The sequence below is a fragment of the Manis javanica genome, chromosome 9, assembly GCF_040802235.1.
Source record: "Manis javanica isolate MJ-LG chromosome 9, MJ_LKY, whole genome shotgun sequence".
Taxonomy (NCBI): Eukaryota; Metazoa; Chordata; class Mammalia; order Pholidota; family Manidae; genus Manis; species Manis javanica.
This window is the reverse complement of record NC_133164.1, coordinates 112223377-112247671: the sequence shown is the minus strand read 5'-3', so window position 1 is coordinate 112247671 and position 24295 is coordinate 112223377. Positions and strand designations below refer to the sequence as shown.

Below are 24295 nucleotides of genomic sequence, written 5' to 3'. Positions count from 1 at the left end.
CCTCACAATTTTTCTAGATTAAAAAAATTAACACCACCATAATCCTGTTGTATATTTTGCATTTTTTTCAATTAACATCAATTTGTTTTCTATTTTCACATAGATTTTACAATTATAATGAATAGATGATATTACATCAAGTGAGCTGCTATGCCAGAATTGATTGAACTGTACATCTACTGTTAGAACATTTTAATTTCTTCCAACATTGTGGGTAACATTGCAATTGGTATCTTTATGCCACTTTTTTGGGGTGTATAATAAGTTTTTAATATTAGTTCTCCAGAAGTGAGATCATGGCCTTAAGTTCTCAAGATACATTTCCAAATTGTTTTCTAACATGTTTTATCATTTGCTCTGCCACTTGCATATACAGACATTTAAATGAAACATTCCATGTATCTTAACAGAACACATGGTTTCAATACCATTTGGATATAGAATTTGGATACATTCACTATATTTTTGTTATAGAAAACCTTTGAAAGATAGACTATATCTGCCTAGGATATGAGAAAGCTTTTCCTTATGCTTTTCCAGATTTTAAGAGTTGTACTATTACCAGTTTGCCCATTTAATACCAGTATTTGACAATACTATATTTTGCTACTTATCTTTATATTGTTTTATATAACTTGTCTGTTTTTTTCCTGGGTGAAATCGAGTCTGTTCCAATGTTTGTAGTACTCTTAGGTTATCAGCTTATTCATATATTTTATTAAAAAAGTGTTATCTCAAGGATTTTCCTGCTAATACAGTTTTTATTTGCTTATGTGAAGCTGTATAGTGACATGCTAAATAATGGTAAACATTGTCACATAATTAGTTGTAAGGAATCAATTCAATTAAAGCAGATTATAATCATAAAACATTCAGGACTACTCTTATTAGTATCAGTAAAAGCAATTATAGAACCTGGGAGTGTTCAGTTAGTCTGATCTTTGAAAAATCATAATGGTTAGATTTGCTTTCATTATTATTAGATAATAATACATTGATACTGATTAGTGAGCTGTGAGCAGTGCAATGATTTAGAAAAAAGTATGACAAGACCAAATAAACAAAAGGATCTATTTTAAGTAGAATAATATAATCATTGATACACTCTCAAGGTGTACTTGCTTTCATTTCACTGACTTTCTTCTGTCTCATAACTTTTGTGTTAATTGGATGACCTTATTCATAGAGAAAACAACATGGGGGGAGGAGGGTAGGTTTCTGCTCTCACTCTATTTTCATGCGGGATATTGTGGAGAATATTACCCAATCATTTATTTGTATATAAATTGCCAGTTCTAAAATGCCATTAATCATATGACGAGGAGTCAACGTCAGTATGAATCTGTCAGCCATGGACAAAAATTGGAAATGGGCAAAAGTTCACTGTTTTCTTGAGGGACACAAAAATATCAGTACAAGACAATTTTCTCTGGGGAGTGATTTTGAGGGTATGTTCAGGTGTAATTAGACCAGAGGATTATTCTCTTATCCGTACTATGTTAATTAAATTAAAAGTTACCTATGCAATCAGTAATTGTGTTCACTTTGCTTGTTGGATAACAAGAAGGAAGACACATATAAGCCCTAAGTGGTTTAATCTTCAACTTTCATACACTGGACAGGATTCTGGGGAATGGGTACAATCAAAGGCATTTCATAGGGAAATTAAGCTACTTCTTACCTGCAAATTAATGATGGCTCTAATAAATCCAGCAATTGTGTGCAATAAACAACTAAACTTTATACATCATTTGAGATTGAACTGTCCACAGTAGAAATTGCTTGACAACCACCCCTTCCTGTGAACCCCCCTCATGGTGTTTCTATATGTTTTCTATATAAGTCTGTCCTCAAGAAGTCTGTCTCTCAGGACGAAATGAGTTGTATGTTAATTTTCTACTAAAACACTTGCTTTCTCAGTGGTGACCTTAGTATTACTGCTTTTCAGTTTTCTGTGGGGTTCCAGCCCACAGAAAACTGAGTTTGGATTCAGAAATTTGAGTCCCACCCTGTATTAATATTTATTTGGTTAATTAATTTATTTGTTCAGCACACTTTATTGAGTAATTAATATATGCCATGTTGATGATGGTGGGTGGGGTGGGTTAGACAGGTTCGTGAATTTTCCCAGATGAAGCCAGAGGCTGTGGTGAGTCCTTGTCAGAAGTCCTCCCATGAGTAAGACAGGGAGCTGAAAGTAGAGACTACAGGTCTTATCTGGTTATAAATAGGTCTGAGAGCGAGCCTGTAAATTTTCTATGGCACAAAAGAATTTTCTATGGCACAAAAAAATTAAGAATTTCTGGGTCACTGAGAATGATTTAGAGTAAGTTCCTCAGTTTCCTCATCAGTAAATGGACAATTCATGTGAGAAATGAGTAGCAAAATGACAGAGAATACTTAGAGCTTAGAATAGTGTCTGTCATAATAGTGATTGATTTGTGTAAAATTGGGCGAAAATGGACTGAAGTCTACCTTAGCAACACATGACTATGGGTGTTGCAAATGTCAGAATAGAAAAGATCATAGGAAAGATTATAAACCAACAGAAAACCTGCATATCAGTTATAAATACCTCTGTACATTTTTGTGATATGTGCACGTGCATACACAACTACAGTTCAGTTCAAAGATCAAGGTAGCACTTTGCCAATGCTTTTTATAGAAAGTCCATAGTGTAGAATCCATTTAATTATATTTAAATAAAAGTCCCTGAAATTGGTGCATTCCTCTGATACCACAGCCACTAATTCCATGTAGATTCCATGTAGGTGTCCCAGTTGAGTAGACCCCATCACAATTCTTAGTCAACTGATACCCTAGCAGAAAGCCCAAAAGAGGACTTGCTTGGACTTTATTTAACTAACCCTCCAACTGATTGGAGAATAATTCTAATTCACTGTGTTTATTTAATAGATTCCTTTTTCAGAACGGAAGTCTGGGTATTGCCCCCTACGTATGTATCAAATAATCACTGTAGATAATTGTATATTCCTATTAAATATCTGTTGAAACATACTGTAAAACTCTCTAAGTCTATAATTTTTCATAAAAAGAAAAATGAGGCAGGCATTTAATCTGTAAGGTCATTTTAGGGGGTTTAAATACTCACAGGTATACAAGTCAGAGAAGGAAAACTGATTTATCATCTAGAATTCCTTATTCTATCTTTTTCAAAGATATTATATTAATTTTTGTGCATTTTTGTACATTTCTCAAAATATGAAAACTCACTTACCAGAATGCCTGTAGCCTAATCTTTGTTTTTACCAATGTGTTACATTTTGGGAAGGGACATGAGATACATCATTTAAGGATGGGATCAAGGCTCAGCTGTATCACCATCTGCATAGAATTCTTTGCTCATCATTGTGCAAAGTGAGTCAAGGGACTTTCAGGAGCACACCTGTCCCCGAGTAAAGGCACTGGATGGAATGTGGATGTCATGTTGATGACAAAGTAGATAGTATGACTACATAAGAGCAGGAATTCCTAACTGTCTAATAATGGGATATTTGGGCAGAAAGGAACTCTGTAGAGGGACAAAAAAATCGAATACCAAAAAGGTGAGTATTGATTTTCCTTGGCAGTAGTGGAATAGAGACTATGGCAAAAATCTTAAGACTTTGAGGAAATAATTTTAGTTTTGATCTAGATTTACTGGTCATTACTGTGGCAAGAGATACAGGAATATCAGGGACAAATATCTAATGTGTTGTCTTCAAAAACCCATATATATATTGGGTTGTGTTATGCTCACAAATGAGAAAGAGAGCAGCCATTTGAAAAAAATAAGGTGTTATAAATATGCCACTGGTTGAAGAGGAGAATAATGCGAACCTGCTGTTTGCTGTAGGCCTGTGGCTCACAACATAGTTGTCCAAACAACTGTGTGACATTACTTGTAAATTGATGATAATCGTCTAATGATCCCATGCAAAAGTAAACTGCTGTTCAGGTAATGCTGCCTGACCGAAATGAAAGAGAATGTATTTCTCCTTACTTAGCAATTTGCCACTTCTTTTTCCCTCCCCATAATTCTAGAAATTTCTCCTGTTTTGGAGTTCTGGAAACAACAAAGCATCAGGTGGCTCTAAAACCTTTTCAGTGCTTACTATATTGGTTCTCAATCATACTGAAGAAAGCAGTGGGGAGCAAGAAAGGAGAACCAGGGCAAGAGGGACAAAATGCACATACATTCCATATTCTGCAGCTCTCAGCAGTCAGTAAAGGCATGGGCGTTAATTACAGGGTTTTGGGGCAATGTATATTTCCTACTAAAAAAAAATTAATGAAAGTATTCCAGAAAATTAGGAAAAGAAGAAAACAAAATTTATCCCTACTCCTGTTACTTCTGTGTTATAGTTTGGTGTCTATAATTGGGTTCTTTTTCATGTGTTTGTTTATAGTGGGGTCACATGTACGTCTTGTCCTATAATTTGACTTTTTTGTACTACCTTAATTTACTTTTAAAAAAATAGACTTTATTTTTAGACCAGTTTTAATTTCAGAGCAAAATTCATTACCCTTACTGGAGTTCTATCAGCATCTCATCCTTTAAACGATGCATATTCAAATAATGAAGACCTCATATTTTATAACAATTTACCCTTCCCTCAAACAATCTCTACAAAAATACTCTGCTATACTAGATGTCCCATTTTCTTTTAAATAAACACAATGTATTAATCATGACCCTCTGTTGTACAAAATTTCACCTGGAGCTGTCACTCACCCTGCATCAACTGAAAACATTTAAGAGTCTTCATTCTGTTTCCCTTCCCCCCAAAAATTTCATGCATAATCCATGGGTAATTCTATAGTACTTTTTTTTAATGACTGAATGTATCCCTGATCAGGAAGTAGCAATCACAGAATAATAAGTGTAATCACATCAAGGAGAGCTTTGTTGTTCTGTCTGTGGAGCGTGCCTACTGAAACCTGCGCCTGCTCCAAATCAGGAAATGCTTTCAGGTTGTCAAATATCAATTGTCAATGACTTCCAATGGAGCTGTCCTGCAAACAGAGTTAATGTGTTTCCTTGAAAACTTATCTGAGTTGGCTTGTCCATGGTTATCCTTAATTGCTTTATAGGGAGGAAATATACACCATGTCACTGAAACAGAAAAATGGAATTGAGGATCTGTGTGCTTTAGCTCCTTTTCTAGCCTAAATAATAATTATTCTCTTTGTGGGTGGCTGTTTAAAGGAATGTGGGGAAAATGGAAATTCCTATGGCCAGGCTCTTCACCTGACCCTAAACTACTTGTTGATGTAATTGACCTGCTACTAGGCTACTGCTTCCACACCCAGAGGTAAGAGCTGTTGTTGACTGAGTCACTATATAAAGAGGTCCTCCCAATGCTCTGGGTGAAGCCAGAGACGGAGGTGGATTACAGATGTGCAGACTGCTGGATGCAGGCGTGATTCTAGTGCTTGACCTACTGCGGTGTGAATAAAGTTGGGTATAAACCCTTTTACCCTAGAATGTTCCTTTGTCATTTCTCAGTCTCAGTGAATCCATAGTGAACTTGCCCAAGGCTAAAACCCTCATTCAAGACAAGGAATAACTTGAATCTATTTTTTGTCTTTCTGAATTATTTAACCCAATATGCTGAGACTGTTGAAATTTGGAATCCTTAGAATTTGAAAGGCTAAAACCAGAGTTTAGAATAATATCGACTTAATAGATTTCACTTGCCATTGTTAGAGAAGTCTTAAATCACATAATTCAAGGTCATTCCCAAAGAATGTTATGTCATTGTTCTACAATGAAGTTACTATCTTTCACGTTAAAACATAAGATATATTTCCTATGAAAACTTGATGAAATAACTTCTCACTCCAATCTATGCAAAGATTATAAAATTGTTTTTCAATGTGTCTCAAAATCAGGCATTGCCTTTTAATCCACACATAATTATTTTGTCTTATTCACCTGAAATATATTAATATTTGTTATCAGTTATGAAAACAAGTGAGATTTAAATTTGTAAAATGGCTATCAGATAAGCAAGTTGGTGAATAAGGCAATGTTATAGGAACGTCCCCAAAATGACCTTCTCACTAATTTTCTTCACTCTGGTCCTTTCCCCTCTTTCACCTACTCATCTTCCTTAACAGAAGCTGCTATTCAGATTGATGGGTACTCTCCACAGAGGGGGTACATGAGGGGTGAAGAGCCAAATGAGAGAAGTGTTGATGATAAGCAATCAGAAATCCTGCATAATTAAATGATGCTTTGCTGGCTTCTGCTGAGAGCATTTTAAATGAATTTAATGGGCATTATAGGTCCTTGATGAGATCTTGTTCAGCTGTGACATTATCCTTACAGAAGTCTTCTGTAATGTCTGGAGAAACACCATTTCAGTGATCAGATTGAATGGTAGCTATGATCCTTTTTCTTAGCAGTCAGTTTGAATGTTCTCTTTAGATGGAAAATTGAAGTTCTTGGATATGGGATTGCCTCTTTCTCACAATGGCCTCAGTCATTTTTCAGTTTTTTGGCTGATTTCCTGAATTTAAGGGGTCAGAAGTCAGCTTTTAAGAGAATCTTACAATTCAACGTTTATTGGATGCTTACAATGAGACAGTCATTATTCTAAGACTTACAGGGTCTAAAACAAATAGAAACATGACTACCTGCAAGTATTTCATACTATGTTGGTAATAAGCAAATACCAATAAAATAAACAATAACAAATTATGTAAAAAGTCGGAAATAGAATTTGTTCTTTACCTGTGTAAACTTATGTTAGCTTGTTGTCTTCTGGTTGTCATTAAGTTTTAACTGTCATTAAGAGAAATATGTCAAAAGCGACAAATAGGCAATTATTTGTATGTCCATTTGTCTTGTGATCTATGCTTTCAAAGTATCTTTTTCTATTCTCTTATTATAAAAATGAATATTGCCCTTAAAAATATCTCCTATACATTTATTATGTATTTGAGTATCTCTACTAATAAATTTTAGTGACTATTTTAATGACTGATTATTAGTATGAATATATATATGCATACATACATTATATATATATTATGTATGTTGATTTGTTTAATGGGGATAGAACTGTACTTAAAACCCCAAACTTTCCTGTTTTCAAAACATCTTTACAGGATAATATATGCAGATTCATCTTATTATTTTATAATAGCTGCATCATACTTCATTCTGTGGTTGTATTATGATGTGTTAATTTGATATCCTTTTGATAGACATTTAGGCTGATTCTACTTTTCAATGATATTAACATCATTGTACATGTGCAAGGATTTCTATGGAATACGAAGGGTTGCTGGATGCACGTTTTAGATTTAGAAATATTGCCTGATTGCCCAACAAAATTTTTATGCCAATTTGTATTTCCCCCAGTTACATTTGAAAATACCTGTTTGCCCCACTAAAACGTTGGCTCTTTGAAGGCAGAGCCTCATCCGTATTTTTCGCCATTTCTGGTCCTGTCCCTTGTCGCTTGCCTGCAGAGGTTTCTCATCGCCTTACAGTTGGCTTCCTTTGCACCTCTCCACTTCATCGCTGCTGTTCCCTTCTCACCCCCAAACTCCAATCCCACTGTTTTTTTCTTTGAGTTTCTCAAACACACTTGCTCCTCCTTACCTCATACTTTCTGTTTATGTGTGGATTTGGCTTAGAAAGTACTTCCCTCTCCTCTTTGCCCTGCGAATTTCTACTCATCCTTTAGGGTTCAGATCAAATGCTAATTTGCCAAAGGAAAATTCTCCCACCCTAACTGATGTAGTTCTAATATTACTAACTCCTGTAGCCACAGGAGTCACAATATCTCCATTGTAGCAGTTTTCACTATTTTAAATATATATTTTGTGTGTATGTTTTTTTAAAATGTCTGTCTCCTCTGCTAGCATGTAAGCTCCATGGGGGGCAGGGACTATCTGTTCTGTCCACCAGGAACTCCCAGTCCTCAACAAACTACCTCAAGTGCAGCAGATGACCTATAAATGTTTGCTGAATAAATGCATGTATCCCTGGTGCCTAGTAAAATACTTGGGAACAATAAGTACTCAATAAATTGGTTTTTTTTGTTTTTTTGTATCATTAAAATACAATCACATGAGCAAAATTGTGGCTACTAGAGTCCCCCTATTATCAAGTCCCCACCACATACCCCATTATAGTCACTGTCCATCAGTGTAATAAGATGCTATAGAGTCACTACTTGTCTTCTCTGTGCTATACTGCCCTCCCCATGCCCCCACTCTACATTATGTCTGCTAATAGTAATGCCCCTTTTTTTTCCCCTTATCCCTCCATCCCCACCCACCCTCCCCAGTCCCTTTCCCTTTGGTAACTGTCAGTCCATTCTTGGGTTCTGTGAGTCTGCTGCTGTTTCGTTCCTTCAGTTTTTGCTTTGTTCTTATGCTCCACAGATGAGTGAAATCATCTGGTACTCATCTTTCTCCACCTGGTTTATTTCACTGAGCATAATACCTTTTTAGCTCCATCTATATTATTGCAAATGGTAGTATTTGTTTTCTTCTTATGGCTGAATAATATTCCATTGTGTATATGTACCACATCTTCTTTATCCATTCATCTACTGATGGACACTTAGGTTGCTTCCATTTCTTGGCTATTGTAAATAGTGCTGCGATAAACATAGGGGTGCATATGTCTTTTTGAAACTGGGCTCCTGCATTCTTAGGGTAAATTCCTAGGACTGTAATTCCTGGGTCAAATGGTATTTCTATTTTGAGTTTTTTGAGGAACCTCCATACTGCTTTCCACAATGGTTGAACTAATTTACATTCCCACCAGCAGTGTAAGAGGGTTCCCCTTTCTCTGCATCCTCGCCAGCATTTGTTGTTCCTAGTCTTTTCTATGTTGGCCATCCTAACTGGGGTGAGGTGATATCTCATGTGGTTTTAATTTGCATTTCCCTTATAATTAGTGATTTTGATGTGCCTGTTGGTCATTTGAATTTCTTCTTTGGGGAAGTATCTGTTCATATCCTCCACCCATTTTTTAATAGGGTTATTTGCTTTTTGGGTGTTGAGGCATGTGAGTTCTTTATTATAAATTGTTTTTCAGTGGAGTAATTCATGGTTTTGCACTTCTCTTTCCACACTAGATATTATATTTTTAAAAATTCATACCAACCTAGCTAAATGAAAATCCTTATTGCAATTTGATTTGCACTTCTTTAATTACAGTGAGATCTATTTTCACAGTTGCTGTTTCATGTTTATTTCTTTGGAGAATTCCTAATCCTTGTTCTTTGCGCATCTTTTCTTAGGATGAAGAACGGTATCTTCTCCAGTACAGAAGAAAACATGAAGGCCGACACAGCTCGTAACTTCGGCTACCGTGTTTTGCTGCCTCCTGTAGCAAGTAAGGTAGGAGAAGCACCCTCCTGTTCATACCACTGTTAGAAAGTTTACCAACTCTGCTTCTAACAGTGCTTGATGGCTTGCAAGAAACAGTTCCTTTAGTTTTACTCTCTTGTCCTCTCCTGAGAACTCAGGAACAAGCCTTTTCCATGCCTTTGTCATAACAGTTTTTAATATCTGAAAAGTTGCTAGTTTCTTGATCGGTTTGCATATTTATCATTTGTGTCTTCCCTCCTCACCATCCCCAATAAGAAGGAATTGTTTGGAACTCTATATGTTTCTTGTTCGATGACTTCTTCTTCACTGGCAGCAACAGTAGCTGGAATGCAGTAGGTGCTCAGTAATTATCCATTGAGCACTTGAGAGGCTGGCCTATCTAAAAATCTTTCCAAGTGACAGGCATCGTGATATTAAAAAATAAATCGTCTGTCTCCTCCAGTATTGAGAGTTTTGTTTCAAATCTCTGCTTCTTCATCTTTGGGATCTCTCACTTTGGGATTAAATTTTCCCCTGGATGGTTCTGTTCTTCAAGCAGAGCCCATCCAGGTACCAGCCCCAGGCAGGTACAGGCCTATTGTGATCCTGGGAGGCATTACAGCACAGTTAGATGGCTGTGCCCCCGGATGGCTGGCTAACTACCCAAGCTCTGGTTCAGAAGCAGAGTTAAACATGGCTCCACCCCATGCCAGCTGTGTAACCTTGGGCAATATTTTTTACTTTCTTATATCTGCTTTTTCCTCAATTAAACTAAGAGTACCTGCCATGTATGGTTAGTGTGAGGATTAACAGAGGTAATATATGTAAAGCACTTAGAGCAGCCCCTGACATATAGTAAGTGCTTGATAGATGTTGTTATTACTATATTAGTCTGGGCTCCTAACTAGAGTTATGTGTCTGTCTTCCTCTCTTGAGGTTAAAAAGGTATCTGTATATATAAAGCCGGTGGCCAAGGTAGTTAGGGCTTGTTTGCAAATTATTGCCCAGGAATCATTTTTTTTAAAGTCCCTTTATGTAAAGTGCCAGACAGCTTTAATTCTGATTTTTTCCCCCACAAATGCCTGCAGTGGGAATAGGTGTTATCCTATTTCATAGAAAAGTCTGAGGTATAGAAAGATTAAATGATTTGCTCCAGGACATAACAGATGAATGGTGACTGGGAGATAGAAATCATATGACTTCTAGTCCACTGCCCCAGACAAGGCTCATTCTATTTGGATGTTATGTTCATACTTAATATTGTAGATTCAAATGACCTGGCCTCAGCTCACATTTCCTGTATTGCAGCTATGCAGATGGTGGCCGTAAAAGGAAGGTTACAAGTCAAATGTTGTATCATGGACAGAAAGACTATAAAATTGAAACATGATTCTTTCTATTATTCCACTTTTATTTGAGGCCTAATCTTTCTCTTTACCCACATGAAAAGACTATTTATTTGCTTTGTGGAGAAGGCATATTCTGGTTTGAAATTATTTCTGTCAACTGCAAAATAAAGTTATCAACTATATAAAATAAAAAATGATCGCCTTGGCAACTTCAAAAATAATATAGTATGCTATTATAACAGGTAAAGTTTATACTAGCAGCAATTTATAATAAAACATTAAATCCATATTTATTGCATGAAAAAAATATAAATTGGAACACATTTGTACCCAGTACTTTATAGCCATATACTATATTAGAAGAGAAAGCTGTAATACAGAATGGAACTACACAAATAGAGAAATATTTCCTAGAGCTGTTTTAGTGACTGAGACAAAATAAGCTCTTTTTGTTAAAATTACATATGGTATTTCATGAAATGAAACCTGGAGTAGAGGCTTAGGGAAAATGGCACTGCAGGTTTTATCCAGTGCCTTGGAGTGGAATTAATCAGCATGGGTTTGGGAAATAGGAACAGACCAGAACATCTGGCTGTGGAGCCAAGACAGAGCAGCTGGAGACAAATGCGTGAAGTGGCAAGGGCAGTCCTCCAACAGCAGCAGGAAGGGCAGTGGTCCAAACGCCACACGCAGCACCGAAGACCAGCAGGTGCACAGCGCCCGTAACAGGGTGGCCGCATTGACCCAGAGGGAGAGACAGACCAGTGGCTGGCACCACCCCTGAGAGGGTCACTGGGGCAGCTCTGCAAGCAGGGATCAGGGTGTAGGGGCACTTGGGTTGAAGCCAGGGTCCCAGCAGTGGAAGGGAGAGAGCCCAGCCAATGGCCACAAGGACCAGTAAGAGTCCATCAGACACACTGTTTGGATCTCTCTGTATTCTAGAAGAGGAAGGAAATAGTGGAAGAGAAAAATATCAAATGGGAAAAAAACCAGGCCCAACTAGTAGGATAAGATACTCCAGGCTAGCAAAGCCTTGAACCATGTCAGTTCACATAATGATTTTTGATGTAAATCACACACTACTTCTGTTAATAAAAAGAAAACCACAATGTTCTGTGACATCCTGAACACGTTTTCTATGTCAAGGACTTCTTACCTTACACAATTCTCATAAAAACTCTGCTGAGAAATGGTATTACACTCATCAGAGAGTCAGGGGAACTGAGTTCCAAAATCGTCATATTCATCTCCCAGGGTCACCCAGGGGAAGCATCTGCACTCCAGCAGGTCTCATAAATTTTCCACATGGCTTTACATCTCTGCCACGTAGGAGTCCGTGTGTCCCAGGAGGTTAAAATATGGCTATGGTCATTAAAGCAAACAGCCAATTTGAAAAGGTAACATTTTCCAGAATTAGAGGCTGTTAATTTGTCTTATTTGTCTTAAATACACACACACGTGCACACACACACACAGACTTTTTTAACTAAGTGTGTAAGCACTGCTTTGGTTGTACCTTTCTTTCTCTCAGGGATGGAAATTGCTGGCAAACTCCTCCTCCTACGTGGGAGGGTGCTTACCTGTTAAGGAACTTCAAAGAGTGTGTAAAATAAGACCACATTCACAGCTACTTAAACAGAAAATAGATTTGTTTATTTGGGTAATGGAATAGTCACTGGATACCTGTGGAGTTTCAGAAACAGAGCTATTTAGAAACTTGAGTCTTGTCCCCAGAGCCGCAGCTTCCCCTTCTGCACAGCTCCCAGCTGTCTTCGTGTGTTCACCTAAGGGTGTGCTACTCTTTTGGTAGCGAAATAGATGGAGTAGTTCCAAGCTTTACATTCTTTACACCCACAAGATGCTAGTTTCTTTGATCCATCCTTCCTAATAAGAATAATGAGAGAGGCACTGTGATGGGGTAGGCAGAGGTCATCAGACAGCCAAATGCGGTTTGCTGGTTGGCATGCGTCTGGGCAATGGGAACAATTCCCAGAGCTGGAGTGGGTCCCACTCAGCCATGAGCACTGACAGGGGAAGAGGTGGGCTCCTGTATATGGAAACTAGGGTTAGGTACTAACACCGCGAACATTGGATGCTGGGCAGCAAACACCTCTTGAACAGGGAAAAGACACGGGAGAGGTATGGCGAATATCTGAACTTCACAGTCAGTACCAGGATTTGAACTTACTCTCTGCTTATATACCTGGAAGCTACCTCTACTGTTGCTATAAAGTGATCCATGGGATGAGTTTACTTTATGTTTGTGGTGGACAGAAGACATAGTCTTCAACATTTTTGCCCTAAGATATAATGTAATAGATGAACATGATGAGTAAACCAAACAGCCTGGGGAGATTAGATGAAAATAGAGGTCTCCCTATTCTCCCTTGTCATCGCTTTGTATTCCTAAATCCTTATCCCTCTTCCCCAAGGAAACCACTATAATAGCATCCTATACAATTCTGGAAATAAAAATGTATACATCAGTGTGGGTTTTTCTGTCTCTATATTTCCTTAATAGAAAAAGAAGAAACATTTTTCAACTCATTCAAGGAGGCTAGTACAACCTTCATCGCAAAACAAAAAGAAAAGATACTCTAAAAATGGAAAAGCCCCAGCCCTTTTTAGTATATAGGTGCCAGAACTGTTACACAAAATTGCAGATTGAATGCAAATACATATTTAAAAAAAGATGACATACCATGAATAAGTGAGTTTATCTCAGGTGCACAAGAAAAATTTCTACTAGAAAATCCATCAATGTTATTTGACTCATTACATTAATAAATTAAAAGAGAAAAATCAAATAATCATCCCATCAGCTGGAAAAGACATCTGATAAAATTACTCATTCCACACAAAACTTTTAGTAAATTAGAAATAAAAGGGAACTTCCCTAACCTGATAAATATTACATATAGTAAACAAAAACAAGCATCAATCTCAGTTTCTAAGGGTCAGAACATTGCCTTTAAAATCAGGAATGAGAAAAAAATTCCCATCACGACTTCTAATGGCAATCCTAGACGATGTAGGAAGATAAGACAACGGAATCAGAGGAATAAGTAATGAAATGGAGGAAATTATGTGTTATTTACAGATGATAAGATTGTTGTCATGAAAATCCAAATCATTCCCACAATCATTAGAAATTAAAAAAAAAATTCCCTCAAAGGATTACATATAAAATTAAACTAGTTGAATTTCTATATAGCAGCAACAAAGTACTTAGAAACAATTAAAGAGAAGATATTTACAATAGTATCAAAGAATATCAAATACTTTTAGAGTAAGTATAATAAAAGATATGCAAGAAATCTATAGGGAAACTATAAAAAACACTTTAAACACAAAAGCCCTAAGTAAAGAATTAATCATGATCAGCATAGGAACACTGGATATGTAAAGATATAAATTCTCACATTGCAATAGACAGTACATTTCCAGAACTTTAGCAATCAAAATATAAATAGTTTATTGACTTTGAAAGATGATACTAAACTTTTTATGAAAGAGCAAAGGACCAAGACTAACTAGACTGTTTTTGAAAAATAGAGTAGAAAGTTACCCTATCAGACACCATGATTTACTATGAAGCTATCATTGGTGCAGAGATGGACCCATTGACCAGTAGAATAGAGAACCCAGAAACAGACCTGCACATTTATGCGGTGTTGAAATATTATGAATGAGGCATTCCATATCAATGAAAGAATGAAGGACAGTTCAATAAATGGAATGGTTATATGAAAAAAGATGACTTTGAATCTCTATGTAATAAATAAGAAACTTCAGAAGGATTAAAGATTTACATGTCAAAAACAAATTTTAGAACTTAATAAAAGCTCCATATGACTGTTAGCTATACCGTAGTCTATTCATAAACACACGAAAAAGGATATTATACAGCAGTCAAAATTAATGAATTAAGCTTCATAGTAAATCATGATAACTGATAGGTTAACTTTCTACACTTTCTTTTAAAGCTTAATTCATATCACAAACAACAATATGGAGGACCCTAAGAAATCTCTAAAAAAATAAGTCCTAAAAGATACAGATAGTATGATGCTTTTTTAATAAAGATTAAAAAAACAAAAACATACATATATAGAATACGTTAGGAAAATTTTTACAGTCTTGCATTTTACCTTTAGTTCTGTGTTCCATATTGAGATCATTTTTGTAAAGTGTGTAAGTTCTGCTGTGTCTACCTTCACTTTTTCTTTTTCTTTGCATGTGAATGTTCAGTTCTAGCACCATTTGTTGAAGATAATGCGCTTGTTTCCATTGTATTATCTTTGCAGCTTTGTCAAGGATCAATATGTGCATCTTTTTCTGGGCTCTCAATTCTGTTCAGTTGATCTATTTATCTATTCTATTACCAATACACATTGTATTGATTATTGTAGTAAATAATCAATTGCTAGAAAATAAGTTTTCTAGTAAATCTTGAAGTCGGGTAGTGTCAATCCTCCAACTTTGTTTCTTCTTCTGTATTGTGGTGGCTATTCACCTCTCCATATAAACTTCAGAATCAGTTTGTCAATATCCACCAAACTACTTGCTAGGATTTTGCTTAGGATTGCGTTAAATAGGTGGATCAAGTAGGAAAGAACTCACGTCTTGGTTATAATGTTTTCTTATCCATGAACATGGAATATCTCTTCATTTTTTTAGTTTTTCTTTGATTTTGCTCATCAGTTTTGTAGCTTTCCTCACATATATCTTGAACATATTTTGTTAGATTTCATTTTGGGTGGTACTATTATAACTGGTATTCTGTTTTTAAATTCACATCCCACTTGTTCATTGCTGTATATTGAAAAGCAACTGACTTTTGGTATTAAACTTATGTCTTGCAAACTTGCTATAACCCTAATTAGCTTCAGTATTTTTTGGCAGTTCTTTCAACTTTTCTGCATAGACGAACATAATCATCTGTGAGCAAAGATGGATTTCTTTCTTCCTTCCCTATCCATATACCTTTTATTTCCTTCTCTTGTCTTACTGCATTAGCTAGAACTTCCACTGTGATTTTGAAAAGGAGTGGTGAAGGAGAACATCCTTGCCTTATACCTCAACTTAGTGGGAAAGCTTTAAGTTTATCACTATTAAATATGACATTAGCTGTAGGTTTTCTGTGGCCACTCTTGATCAAGTTGAGGGAGTTTTCCAGTATTCTTAGATTATTGAGAGTTTTTACCATGAATAGGTGTTGGGTTTTGTCAAATGCTTTTTCTGCATCTGTTGAGATGATCATGTGATTTTTCTTTTTCAGCCCACTGATGTGTTGGATTATGTTAATTGATTTTTGAATTTTGAACAGCCTTGCTTGCCTGGGATAAATCCCACTTGGCCATGGTGTATAATTCTTTTACTATATTGTTTGATTTGATTTGATAATATTGTTACACATATACATGTATATAATATGTATGATACATAAGCATATGTAATCGAATACACTATTACCATTTTTATTTTTGAACAAAATATTTGTTAGATCTATTAACAATACGAAACAAAGATTTCATTTTACTTTCCTTTAATCCTTCTTTGATGCTCATATTTTCTTTTGTAGATCTGAATTTCTGACCTGTTGTTTTCCTTCTCTCTAAGGAAACTGCTGGTGGTGTAGGCTGGGGAGTTCTGAATCTAGTTTTAGGACGGCAGCAGTGGAGACTTAAGTTCTTGACATGCACAGATGAGACTCTGTCAAAGTGGGGTTTGCTCTTGTTTGCACAATGCCTACAGGATGAAGTAGACTTTGTGGTCCACAGCCCTTCATAACCTAGTTCCATTCTGCCCTCCAGCTGTGTCTGTCACAATCCCTCCTTTCAGTACTGTCCCTGCACATAGGCTACTGCACAACTTCTCCCTTTGTTCATGGTCTTTCTTTGGTGTGGAAGGATTGCCCTTCACCTCCTCACCCATTTGCTACTCATTCTTCAAGGAGCCACTAAAATGTCCTTAGCACATCCCAGTGGGGGATGGACAAACAAGCAGGTAAATTCTTCTAACATTTTTTTCAAGACAGATCTGCTGACAATATATGCACTCAATTTTTGTTTGACTGAGATATAGTCTTTATTTCTCCTTCCCTTTTGAAGAATAATTTCAGAAGATACAGAATTCTAGGTTGGGTTTTTTTTTTGTCTCAGTACTTTGTATATTTTACTCCACTGTTTTCTTGCGTGCATGGTTTCTAAGAAGTTGGATGTAATTCTTATCTTTGTTCCTCTGTGGGTAAGTTTTTTTTCTGCCACTGGCTTCTTTCAGGATTTTTTTTTCTTCTTTGTTTTTATGTAATTTGAAGATGACATGCCTGGGTGTAGGTTTTCTGGAATGTATCCTGTTCTGTGTTTTCTGAGCTTCTCAGATCTGTGTTTTGGTGTCTGACATTAATTTGGAAAAATCTCAGTCATTATTGTTTTGAATATATTTTTTATTCCTTTCTCTTTCTTTTCCTTCCAATATTTCCATTTTGTGTATATTACATCTTTTATAGCTGCTTAACAGTCCTTGGATATTCTGGGGATTTTTTTTTTCAGTCTTTATTCTCTTTGCTTTTCTGTTTTGGAGGTTTCTTTTGAGATAACCTTAAGCTCAGAGATTTTTCCCTTAGCCATGGCCAGCCTACTAGTAATCCCATCAAAGGCATTGCTCAGTTTTGTTATGGTGTCTTCTATCGCTAGCATTTCTTTTTGGTTCCTTCTTAGGATTCTCACCTTTCTGCTTACATTACCTATCTGTTCTTGCATGCTGTCTACTTTATCCATTAAGTACCTTAGCATATTAATCATAGTGTTTTATGCTTTTTTGCATTTCTGCATTTTTGGTCTGATAATTTCAGTTTTTATGCATTTCTGGTCTGATAATTTCAACATCCCTGTGGTATCTGGTTTTGATACTTGTTCCATCTTTTCAAACTGTGCTTTTGCCCTTAGTATGCCTTTGGTATGATAATATCCCAGCAGGTTAGACTCTGCTTAACTGATTTCCCCTGAGACCAGGCCTTAGAAGAATAGAGTGATCTGGTATACTTAAAAATGGTTCCTTTTTCCCTCCCCCTGCTGGAAGCACTAAAGCATTTTTCTTAGATATTTATTGTAAGAATCTGGTCAAGCTTCTGGAGGTAAATCTCACAAAACTGTGAGACTAGGTCTTCCTGGGGTTTTTAACTCTCAAGAGTTATCTGCACTGAGCCTCCAGCAACATGCCAATTACAGTTCATGTTTTTCTTCCCTGGCACTGGTTCCTGCAGTTTCCATTCATCAGTCTCAATTGTAGCCTCTACATTTATGAGTAGGTCTCTCTAGTCTTGGGGACAGTGGATTACTCTGTGTCTTTACCTCTTATGTATCCTGGAAGTGTACTTGATATTTCAGTCTGTTCAGCTTTTTACTTGATGTTAGGATGCTGTGGTAGCTTCCAAGCTCCTTATATGTGAACCAGAAACTGGAATTATAATTGTATTAGATTTTTATTGCTACTGTAACAAATTACCACAAACAGTGATTTTTTAAAATGTAGATTTAATATCTTACAGTTCTGGTGGTCATAAATTTGAAATGAGTCTCACTGGACTAAAAGCAAGGTGAAAGTGGAGCTGTGTTCCTTTGGAAAGCTCTGGAAACATTCCATTTTGTTACCTTTACCAGCTTCTAGAGGCATCTGCATTCCTTGGCTTATGGTGCCTTCCTCCATCTTCAAAGCCAGCAGTGGCTGGTTACGTCTTCTTATATCACATTACTCTGACACTGACTTTTTTGACTACCTCTTTCACTTTTAAGGACCCTTGTGATTTAATTGGGGCTGCTCAGCAAAATCCTGAATAATCGCCCTATTTTTTAGTTAACTCATTAGTGGCTTCAGTTCTATCTGTAACATTAATTACTCCCCCTTGCCATATATCATAATATCTTCACAGGTTCTAGGGATTAGGGCCTGGGCATCTTTGGACGGTATTGTCCTGCTAACCACAGCAATTACACAGCTTGTGACTTTTAAGACAGATTTTCAGTCAACTAATGATTCCTATAAAAATAGCTACTTGCAGTGGTAGAGATCATACTATGTCTTCTCTTGTCTATTAATATTGACATAAAGATGGCCATTCTATTTTAGTTCTTCAGCTTTCTAGTCATGAGTCAATCAGTCTTAATTTACAAAGCGGAATCCACATCTGTGTTTTAATCTATGCAGTATTGCAGCTCCTTAATTATATTAAGGTCTCCAAAATACTTCAAAATAGTATTTAATTGGTGGATTTAATTACATTCACTCTCTTGGCCACATTTGTCCAACTTGTCAGATGAGCAATGTTTATGTATGTATATATATGTCTAAATTCACTACTGTATGTTCAGATCAGAGGCAAATAGAGGAAAGACTGCTAATACAAACAAGTATAAAATTTAACTGGCATTGAAGTAAAGTAGACAAAGAGTAACATATTTTTTATAGTTCTTATTTAAATATTTTATAAAATGGAATTTATATTTATACTCAACAGGTTTTAGGGAAAACAATTCCATTAGAAATTACATTCTCTCTATTTATACAAGATTGGAATATTTCAAGACATTCATCAGTTATTACCAGAGCCAAATCACATACAAATACCATTTTAAATCATACTATAAACAATTAAAAAAATTTACAACACATAATTAAACAATTATATAAACAATTAAAAATATTAGCCTTCGCAATTTTTTTAACCTGGATATTTTAACTTTTTCTTGAAATAGCTTACCTATGTTCTCTAAGAGTGGTTGCTTTTGACTTAATTTTTAAATGTAATTTTGTTGAAATTACATTTTGATCATTTGCAATGACCTATATTTAACAAATCATAAAATATTTAGGCATAATAGCTTTTACCTGGGCAGATATATATGGCTGCTCCCAACTGCTACCCCCTTTCACAAATGCAAGTCAAACGTGGGTAGAAATGACCTTCAGAGCCCCTTCTTGTTGTATTAATCTCCAGGCATCCATATTATGTATGTATGGTTTAATATTGGAGTCTCAAGGTCTCAAAAGCTTTAGGGAAAGCATCTTCAGAACCAAATAGAAATGTACTTTATTTTAATTGTCTTCCGTTTGAAAACCAAATCCATAACAGGTATCACAGGACCTAAATGTTTATATAGCATAACCCCTATTTTTATCATGCTCCATTATTTATGTACTATACTCCGCTACCACAAGTTAATTAACTCGCTTTGTGCTTGGTATCCAGATGAGTGTTACTAACCATCACATTTTACTGGTAGACACCTTCAGAAAATGAGTATGTGAACAGTGTATCTGCTGCACACATTCCGCATACAGATTCTGTTGAACATCACTAAAGGGAAAGCAGAAAGTAAGGCAGAACTTCCCTGAAGAGGAGAGAGATGCAACGAAATGTTTTAACCAGTGTTTGGAACCTAGTTTGTTGAATTTAATTGACTGAACCTGGGTTAGAAAAGCAAATATTCTAAGGTCTGTGGAGGATACAAAGATAAATATGATGAAGTTCTACCTTGCCAAGTTTAAAATCAAGAAAGGCAGATGCATTTGTAACTATGATATAGTCAGAATGTTACAGAAGAGGGAAGGGAAGATGAAATAATTTCAATTTTTAAAAATTAAGCATCGTTAATATACAATCCTATGTTGGTTTCAAATGTGCATCACAGTGGTTCAGCTGTCCCCAGGATCCACTTACATTGTGATTGCAAATTGTTGTGCCCCTTGGTCCACCTCCTCTTTCTCCTCTTGCGCCCCAACCCTTCCTCCTTGGCAACTACTAGTCACTTCTCATTTCTATGAGTCTGCTGCTGTTTTGTTCCTTCTGTTTTGCTTTGTTCTTATGCTCCACAGATGAGTGAAATCATTTGGCAGTTGTCTTTCTTCACCTGGCTTATGTCACTGAACATAATCATACCCTCTAGATCCATCCATGTTGTTGCAAATGGCAGTATTGCTTTTCTTTTTATGGTTCAATAATATTCCATTGTGTATATGTACCACCTCTTCTTTATGCATTCATCTATTTATGGTAACTTAGATGCTTCCATGTCTTGGCTATTGCAAATAGTGCTGCGATAAACATAGGGGTGCATCTGTCTCTTTTTTCAAATCAAGGATTTTATTTTCTTCAGGTAAATTCCTAGGACTGGAATTACTGGGTCAAATGGTGTTTCTATTTTTAGCTTTTTTGAGGAACCTCCATACTGCTTTCCAGAGCAGTTGTACCAATTTACATTCCTACCGACAGTGTAGGAGGGTTCCTCTTTCTCCTCGTCTTCACCAGCATTTGTTATTTCTTCTCTTATGGATGTTGGTCATTCTAACTGGTGTGAGGTGATATCTTATTGTGGTTTTAATTTGCATTTCTCTGATGATTAGTGATGTGGAGCATCTTTTCCTATGCCTGTTGGCCATTTGTATTTCTTCTTTGGAGAAGTATCTGTTCAGGTCCTCCACCATTTCTTAATTGGGTTATTCGTTTTTTTGGGTGTTGAGGCATATGAGTTCTTTATGTATTTTGGATGTTAACCCCTTATCAGATGAGTCATTTATGAATATATTCTTCCATACTGTAGGATGCCTTTTTGTTATGCTGATGGTGTCCTTTGCTGTATAGAAGCTTTTTATTTTGATGTAGTCCCACTTGTTCATTTTTTCCTTCCCTAAGGAGATATGCCCAGGAAAAAATTGCTTGCTTATATTCAAGAGATTTTTGCTTGTGTTTTCTTCTAAGAGTTTTATTGTTTCATGACTTACATTCAGGTCTCTGACCCATTTCAAGTATACCTTTGTGTATGGAGTTAGAAAATCTAATTCCATTCTCTTATATGTAGTTGTCCAGTTTTGCCAATACCAGTTGTTGAAGAGGCTGTCATTTCCCCATTGTATATTGATAGTACCTTTATCATATATTGATTTACTGCATATGTGCAGGTTTATATCTCATCTGCCTATTCTGTTCCACTGATCTATGGGTCTGTTCTTGTGCCAGTACTATAGTGCTTTGATTACTGTAGCTTTGTAGTAGAGCTTGAAGTCAGGGTGCATAATACCCCCAGCTTTGTTGTTCTTTCTCAGGATTGTTTTGGCTATTCAGGTTTTTTGTGGTTCCATATGAATTCTTCTAGTTCATTGACAAATGATTTTCGTATTTTGATAGGGATTCTATTTTTGGGGGCCTCAGCTGTTGGTGGGCATCTTTCTGTCTGTGCTTGCAGTTTGCTTCAGCTGTTTCCTTTGTGATCAGCTCAGGAGTCTCTGTTCAACTCGTTGTGGTCAGAGCTGCCCTTTTCCTGGCTTGCAGCAGTGGCAGGGCTTTGGGCAGATTGGCTATTTTGACGATATTAATTCTTCCTATCCATGAGCATGGGATAGATTTCAATTTATTGGTGTCTTCTTTTTCTCTCATGAGTGGCTTGTAGTTTTCAGGGTATGGGTCTTTCACTTCCTTGGTTAGGTTTATTCCTAGGTATTTTATTTTTTGATGCAATTGTAAATAGAGTTGTTTTCCTGATTTCTCTTTCTGCTGGTTGGTTGCAACAGATTTCTGTGCATTAATTTTATATCCTGCAACTTTGCTAAATTCAGTTATTAGTTCCAGTAGTTTGTTATTGGGTTCTTTAGGGTTTTCTATGTATAATATAATGTAGTCTGCAAACAGTGACAGCTTAATTTCTTCCTTAGAGGAAAAGCTTCCAGCTTTTTGCTGTTAAGTGTGATGTTGGCTGTGGGTTTGTTGTATATAGCCTTTATTATGTTGAGTTACCTACCCTTTATACCCATTTTGTTAGGAGTTTCTATAACGAATGGATGTTGAATTTTGCCAAATGCTTTCTCAGCGTCTATTGAGATGATCATGTGGTTTTTATCCTTCTCTTTGTTAATGTAGTCTATTATATTGATTCATTTACAAATATTGTAACATCCTTGTGTCCCTGAAATAAATCTCATTGGTCATGATGAATGATTTTTTTTATGTATTTTTGAATTCAGCTTGCTAATATTTTATTGGTGATTTTTGCATCTATGTTCATCAGGGATATTGGTCTGTAATTTTCCTTGAAGTATCCATCTGGTTTGGGTATCAGAGTTATGCTGGTCTCATACAATGAGTTTGGAAGTATTCTCTCCTCTTCTACTTTTTGGAAAACTTTAAGGAGGATGAATATTAGGTCTTCTCTAAATGTTTGATAAAATTCAATTGTGAAGCTGTCAGGACATGGAATTTTATTTTTAGACAGTTTTTGACACCAATTCATTTTGTTGCTGGTAATTGGTCTGTTCAGATTTTCTGTTTCTTCCTGAGTCAGTCTCGGAAAGTTGTATTTTTCTAGGAAGTTGTCCATTTCTTCCTGATTGTCCAATTTGTTGGCATATGATTTTTCATATATTCTCTAATAATTCTCTGTATTTCTGTGGTATCCATTGTGATTATTCCTTCTTTGTTTCTGATTCTGTTTATGTGTGTACACTCTCTTTTTTTCTTGATACATCTTGCTAGGGGTTTATCTATTTTGTTTGTGTTCTCAAACACTAGCTCCTGATTTCATTGATTTTTTTCTATTGTTTTATTCTTCTCAATTTTATTTGTTTCTGCTATGATCTTTATTTTGCCCCTCCTTCTGACTTTTGGCTTCCCTTGTCATTCTGTCTCTAGTTTCTTTAATTGTGATTTTTGACTGTTTATTTGGGATTGTTCTTGTTTTTTGAGATAAGCCTCTTGCTATGTACTTCCCTCTTAGAAGTGTCTTTGCCACCTCCCACAGATTTTGAGCTATGGTGTTTTTGTTTTCCCTTGTCTCATGTATTGTTTGATTTTTGTTTTAGTTTGGTTATTGATCTACTAATTATTTAAAAGTATGTTGTTTAGCCTTCATGTGTTTGTGGGCTTTTTTTTGGGTTTTCTTTGTGTAATTTATTTCTAGTTTCATACAATTGTGGTCTAAGAAGCTGCTTGATACAATTTCAATCTTTTTTAATTTATTGAGACTCTTCTTGTGGCCTGGTATGTGATCTATTTTGGAGAATGTTCCATGTACACTTGAGAGAAATGTGTATCTTCCTGCTTTTGGGTGAAGTGTTGTGTAGATACCTGTTAAGTCTATCCGATCTAATATATTGTTCAGTGCCTCCGGTTCTGTCTGGTCATCTATTAATATGAGTGGTGTGTTAAAGTCTTCTAAAGTGAATGTGTTGCAATCTATTTCCCCCTTTAATTTTGTTAGTATTTGTTTTACATATTTAGGTCCTCCTATGTTGGGTGCATAGATATGTATAATGTTTATATCTTCTTGTTAGACTGATCCCTTTATCATTATGTAATGACTTTTGTTGTCTCTTGTTACTTTCTTTGTTTTGACATAATTTTGTCTGATGTAAGTACTGCTAATCCTGCTTTTTTTCTTCCTTTATTTGCATGAAATATCTTTTTCTGTCCCTTCACTTTTAGTCTGTGTATGTCTTTGGGTCTGAAGTGAGTCTGTTGTAGGCAGGATATTGATGGGTCTTGTTTTTTTATCCATTTTGTAATTCTGTGTGTTTTGATCAGTGCACTCAGTCCATTTACATTTAAGGTGATTATT

General features: G+C 36.0%; 1 long non-coding RNA gene across 1 annotated transcript in view; it reads left to right on the top strand.

Moving 5' to 3' along the window:
- The window catches only part of LOC140843457 (uncharacterized), a 355326-nt gene that overhangs the window by 290756 nt on the left and 40275 nt on the right, over positions 1–24295 (top strand). Inside the window, exon 2 of the long non-coding RNA XR_012121254.1 lies at positions 9270–9369. This is a non-coding gene — a long non-coding RNA (uncharacterized lncRNA). The remainder of the gene's footprint in view (positions 1–9269; positions 9370–24295) is intronic.